Source organism: Etheostoma cragini, chromosome 24 (genome assembly GCF_013103735.1).
Source record: "Etheostoma cragini isolate CJK2018 chromosome 24, CSU_Ecrag_1.0, whole genome shotgun sequence".
Classification (NCBI taxonomy): domain Eukaryota; kingdom Metazoa; phylum Chordata; class Actinopteri; order Perciformes; family Percidae; genus Etheostoma; species Etheostoma cragini.
In genome coordinates this window covers 11692922-11699642 of record NC_048430.1, presented here as the reverse complement: position 1 = coordinate 11699642, position 6721 = coordinate 11692922, and the positions used below count along the sequence as shown (strand labels likewise).

At 41.4% G+C, this 6721-nt stretch overlaps 1 protein-coding gene across 1 annotated transcript in view; it reads right to left on the bottom strand.

The window, feature by feature from the left end:
• LOC117939461 (SH3 domain-binding protein 4-A-like) overlaps positions 1-6721 on the bottom strand; it is a 21706-nt gene that overhangs the window by 12582 nt on the left and 2403 nt on the right. The gene's annotated exons all lie outside the window — the stretch shown is intronic.

The following is a 6721-nucleotide window of genomic DNA, read 5'->3' as shown; positions in this document are numbered from 1 at the left end:
CGTCTCTTACGTTCTGAAACCAGTCTCTGGTGACTGGACCAGCTGATTGTCTATTGGCTGTGGAAACAGGAGACGTCTCTTACGTTCTACACCCAGCCTCTGGAGACTGGATTGATTTGAGCTCAAAGGGCCGGTTTAGACAGCTGCAACTTTTCCCTGAGACTTTCTAAAACGGTGTCGTCTCGTTGTGAATCTTTGGTCTGAAATGGTCTTCAGAAGCAGGGCTTCTTGAGGCACTTGTACTTGTATCACTAGAGGTAGTGGTGACTTCAACTTGAACTTATACTATATCTAAAATAATTTTGTAGACATAACACTGGATTTTACCACTTAATGTTGGTGTTAACCTTTTTTTCTTCTTTCACAATTTCCCTTTCTACCCAGAAGAGGCTGATTTATCAAAGGATCCTTTGAAAGGTGTAGCTACTTTACAGTTGATTATTAGCTGGTATATTTAATTCGACAAGTCGTGGCGCTGAGGTTTTATAATAACTGACGGACAATAGAACGTTATTATTATGAGTCACATTAACATGCTTCACCCACACAAAACACATCGCTATCGGCACAAGTGACATATGTATGGGGCTTGTTTTTTGTAAATGATGTGGCAAGGGTGTAACGTTAAGGTGGGGTTAGCAAGAATTTGGGGAATTGCTGGGAATTGTTGGGTTTTTGTACATAACATCACAGAGTACGGTCTAGACCTGCTCTCTTATGAAAAGTGCAATGAGCTGTTGTGATTTGGCGCTATATGAATAAAATTAAGTAAATTTCTCTTCCACTTGGCCTACAAAAAAATCGACATGTCCCGGACCATTGGCCAAGCCTTAATGTCGATCCCTGCGAAGCTTCATTTTCTAGATCACTAACACAGTTAAAGGCCACAGCTGCAGAAGCAGAAAATCAGATTGAACAAATATCACTGCCTTTTTGAAGCATGTGCTGGGGGAAAGAAACGACTCCCGGCTGAACGGGGAGCGTTGTATTTTTCTGAATTGATGCAAAGCTGAGAGGAGGAGAACGAGAGAGGGATGTGATTAAGGAGGAGAGCAGTCGAAAAGCAAGAAAGAAATGAAACAGAGAGATTTAGGTTCTGAGGGAAAGTGACAATGAATAAAGGTCAGGAACATAATGTTAAGCCTGAGGCTCAAGACAGAACATTTCATTATGTGAACACCTGAATATTGCATTCACATGTAGTTTGTTAAACCCCCGGCGCTAACGTGCTGCCATAACAACCTCTACTCTTCTGGTTTCAGTCATTCTGATCAGATGTTGAATCTATTTGGTGTTATTTTAAACAAATTTGAAACACAGATGTATGAAACCGCTAATTAGAATAATTTACATAATAATCAAAGGTGGGGAAGGTATCAGCCCACTTTAAACCCTGGTTGTTCCACATCAAACTTTCAAGCTCACACTTAAAGGGTTTCTATGATTGGTCCATGACTCCAGACAAGCACTACTGCAGTGTTTTGCACGGTGACATTTTTTAACTTAATTTTCTTCATGTGTGTGTGCTGCTGCGAGTCCCTGTGGGTGTGTAACAAGCATAGTGTAAGTCCCTTCGTGTAATAAACATAGTGTGAGTCCCTGTGTGTAACAAGCACAGTGTGAGCGCGCTGTGCACAAGCCTAGGCGCCTTTTACTAATTTGCTTTTAAAATAAGAATGAAATGCTCCTTTATTGACTTCAGACCAGGTTTTTGGTTGGTCAATGGCGCAATCACTTCCTACTGCCTCAAGATAGCAATACGCCCAGAATGCACCGGAACACACCTCCCTGTAAGACCCGCACGCCCGTGGGTGCACAGATGGGCGCAGGTGCATTTGCAGTTTAAACGTACGCCTATGCAGCTGGAAATGCTTCAGGATAGGTCTCATCTTACTTCAGAGGTTCAGCTGCTGCCTGTAGCAACACCGGCAGTCATCTTTTCATACGAGGGATTTCAAACGGCAACATCTCTGATGTTTACATCTCTGATTGGGTCACACAAGTTACCAATTTCTTTTACTGAGGTGTGATTCCATTTTGAGCACGAAAACACACAAGTCAGCAAAATACAGAAATCTGATTACGGACACAGGGAGAATTTGCAGCAAACGTTTCCCTTCAGTCACAACAGACTTTTATTCTTCGATGTGGGAACCTTCGCATTTGCACACTAACGATTCCATTTCAGTCCGATTAAAAAGACAGACTGTAGAAGCTGCCGTTTGCTGTTCACTTCATTAAAGCTTTAATGCTTGGACCTGGATCTCTGCTCCGTCTTTTCCCATTAAACGCTGAGGATTATGATTCAGATGCAGGTATTTTAAAAAATAAAATAAAACACAGCCCTCCACTTTGTTACATCTTCTGTTTTCAGCTTAAACTGTGAATAACACACATTAAGTGAGCTATCATTAGCAAGGAGACGACGAGCATCGAATATAGAGCTTTTTGTCTAAAGCTGATCTGCACTCTCTATTGCAATTAAATCCGTACAATAACAGACCAGCTTATGGAAGCTCATTATCCAGACTTCCCCATGATTTCCCTCATGATAAAAGAAACGGAAAGATGTGTTCAGTTAAAATACGGAACATTTGAATGAAATCTTCAAAAATGTCGAAAAAAGCGACCAAAAACATGAAACACACAACTAAACTGTTGAAAAATTAACTATATATGCCGTATGAAGCGTCGAACTTAGAAAAAAAAGTGACATAGTGGACTTTATTTGCCCAAAACCAACCTCAGTGGGGGACAAAAGTTTGTTGGAGCACAATGTAGTGCACTTTGAAATGTAAAAAACAAAAATACAACTGAGAATCACATTCTGTGGGATATTTCACTTAAAACATAGTCACACAACTGTAAATACACAGAGATTTCTTAGTGTGGCTCGGAACAGCTGTGCAGAACTAACCTCCAAAAAAGTATTGAATTAAAATTTCCCTACACAGAAAAAAACTTTAGACATGGTAAGCCCCACCCACTCTCTCGGCTATTGGCTTATCTACCTGGCGCGCTACTGGTGGGTTTAACACGATGACGATAGAGAAGCGACCAATCAGCTTCTTGGTTACATTCAACATGGCGGCCACCAAAGTGCAGCAACCCGTTGATGCCGCTGTCGCTTCTACGTCACCCGGATCGTTGATCTGATTGGTTGAAGGACTATCCAATTGCGTAAAGAGTCCTTTGAACCATGCCCGTTGGTCCCGCCTCCTGAGAACATACAGAGCAGACTCCCCAGAGTCTCATTCTCAAATCTATTGGTGATAGCCAGACTAGTATAACTTCCATCTAATTAATAAATGGAAACATGGGAAACACCATGTTCAATAAATGCCTTCACTTTCTGTTAGACTCATTAACAAGGCTGTTATCTGGATTAGCAAACTTGAGCATCTCAAAGAAAACTATTGATACCTTTCGGACAGCAAGTTTTGTAAATTAAGAAACTGTCAAACTTAACTTTGTTTCAATCCGCTTTAGTACAGATGCAATGAAATTACTGTCCTTGGATCACAGTCTTTGCGCGTTGACATTACCGACTAAGAATGAAGCTTTCTTTAGGAGAAATCGACCTGAGGAAACCATGTTTCTCAAATCCTCGAAGCTGATTCTGAATCAGTAAAAACTGACTTTTCTCCTAATTCTGGATCCAAATCTGGAAATTTTCCCACTCAGTTTGAACAATATGATACGAAACGGCAAAGTTGCTTTACTTTTTGGGCTTCTTTGCTGCAAGACACGAGCATCAGTACTTGTGTTCACGCCTCAAAATGAAAAACTGGGGATTGTTTCAGAGGTGCACTCTGGGACGCGGAGCATGCCTTGTTTCAACGGCTGCATCTGTTCAAACGGGAGTTGTGCTGAAAGCCACGCAGTCAAACTCCACTGGGTTGACGTGTCATTTTCCTGGACCCTCTCTGCTCTCAGAGGAGTGTGTCGCTTGTCGATAAAACCCCTCCTCAGCGGGCAGCCGGAGCGAGGCTGCAATCAATAACAAGCCGACAGACAAAGACACTGTCACTGGCTTTGATAGAACATGGAGGCCATCCCCTGCCGGACTGCAGCAGGAGGCGAGACAGATACACGAGGATGAACAAAGAAAACGAGGAAACGCAGCAGGAGGTTCAGTTCAGATCAAACTGGATCCTTTAAAACAACTCCTGCAAATACTGCAAGTGTCTGACAATAATACGGAAAAGGTACCTTTTCCGTAGCATGACCTTTCTTTTAAAGAGTAAGATACTTTGTTAAACATAAAACATCCAGGAAATTGCATTCACTAAACCCACCAAACTTAATGTAAATCAATAGTAAAATACACTTTGTTCAAAGTCGACAGAAACAGAATAAAACTACGAAAAGCCATTTTGGTTTGTCTTCCAATTTGGCAACAATCACAACTCTAGTTTTGGTTGAATTAAACAGATTTACATGTGAAAATATGTTGGCTCTATACACTGTAAAAGTATTGTTTTTTTAAATGGAGTCTGGTGGGTTTAGCGATAGTGACTTCAGAGATGTTTCTGGTTACACAAATTATTTTACTCTTTTCCAAACAGTCTATAACTGTAGGGATCCTTTCCATAGTGTTGTCAGACACTTAGAATGATAATCTGCTAATCTGAGCCTGTCAGTGGCAACAACACAACTTTTACTGGAAGGAAATTGACAATGCACATTGGCCCCATAGAATTACATTGCAGTCCGGTAATCACAGCGTTCTTATACTACTGGACTAAAGATTGTTGGTCCCATCAGTCACTTCCACACAAAAACATAGGACAATAAGGTCCAAGTCCAAAAAAAGGTTACCCTTTGAAAAGAAACACCAGTTAAACAAGACTGTGATACAATGCATGTGTCCTTTTTTGCCGACAGGATTCTTTATATTTTTGAGAATAACAGAAAAAAGTAAAGACAGCATTTGGGAAATTTAAATTACAGAGAGAGAGAGCTAAAAAAGATGCTCTCGTGGGATTTTAGCAGACGGCTGGAGGGCGTGTGGGTTCGCCTTCCTCAAAATTGGGAACAGTATTTCTTTTCCCCCCACGTGTACCAGTATGCGAGTCGGTGAAATGCTCTGCGTTATTAACTCATTTCAGCCAGGCTGACAGAGTGGAGACGCGGTGAGTCAAAGGTTTAATTAGCCGAGTGTCGGCCGGGACTAATCCCTGGATGAATGCTGCTATAATAACCATTTGCAGCAGCCATATGCTCACAGAGAGTTTATCGCTTTTCCATCACAGCTTTTTAAAATGAGAAGATTACAGGGCAGAGAATGGCACAAACAAAAAAACTGGAGAACAAAATCATGTCAAACTGAACGAATAGTAATACTCAGACTTAATCTAAGGTTGAATTTCCTGTGATAATATTCAGATAGACCGTAATTCCAGAACAATTATGGGCTAAAAGTTTCTTGAATCATGATAAAACAAACCCAAGACAGACTCAGTCTCAGTCATGATTCTTTAGCATCACTATAACAGAATCAAATGAAAACAACTTTAAATGCTTGTTAGCTCATTCTACAAACTTTTAAGTATATTTGTTGAGTAAGAGACGCCAGTGTTCTAGTCGAGACCACCTAAACCGAGACCAAGTCATCACCAAGACCAGAGGGTATCAAGACTGAGGAGCTGAGACCAAGGCAAGGCAGAGACTTTCAGTGGTTAAGACCGAGACAAGACCAAGACTTTGAGGGGTTGAGACTAAGACAAGATGGAAACTTTGAGGGGTTGAGACCGAGTCAAGGCCGAGACATTGAGGGGCTGAGACCGAGACTTTGTGGGGTTGCAACCGGGGAATTGGGGGCTTAAGACCGAGACTTTGAGGGGTTGTGACCGAGACATTGAAGGGTTGAGACTGAGACTTTGAGGGGTCGAGACCGAGACATTGAGGGGACGATTTTGCAAGTTAAAGGACGAGCAAGCACAGATTCTGACGATTCAAGTCCAGCTGAAAGGATTAGCCGATTAAACACTTAGTTGATTGACAGCACTGTTTAGATCGTTTCCTGTTTCTAAAATGGGAGGATTTCTCTGCATCGAGTACTTTGACTTGTAATACTTTAAGTATATTTTCCTAATGATACTTACATCATTTAACTTAAGTCACATTTTCAATGCAGGACTTTTACTTGTAACTTGTAGTATTTCTTACAGTTGAGTTTTTAGTAAAGGATCTGAGTAGTTCTTCCAGTGCTGATCATATCATAATCCTGCAGGCTGAGGGAGTCCTTCTGCTGCTGCTTTGTGACAAAAAACCCTCCACTTGGCATGTGGTCCAGAACATAAGTCTGAGGCGCTGCTCTGCCTCGACCGCCACCGTTCATCACCAGAGAATATTCATCTGTAAAATATTACAATCACTCCTCTCTCCGCTCAGGAGAACATTTTCCCATTAAATGAGCCCAGTAAGTGATGAGTCTTGATACCGCTTGCACCTCGGCGCTGAAGGAGATCCTTAACCCGCAAACACTTTAACAAGTCAGCTGTAGGGCAGCAGATAGCTTAAAGGTGAACTCTTTTATATAGACCTTAGTGGTCGCCTAATACTGTATATGAAGTCTCTTTTATATAGACCTTAGTGGTCCCCAAATACTGTATCTGAAGTCTCTTTTATATAGACCTTAGGGTCCCTAATACTGTATCTGAAGTCTCTTTTATATAGACCTTAGTGGTCCCCTAATACTGTATCTGAAGTCTCTTTT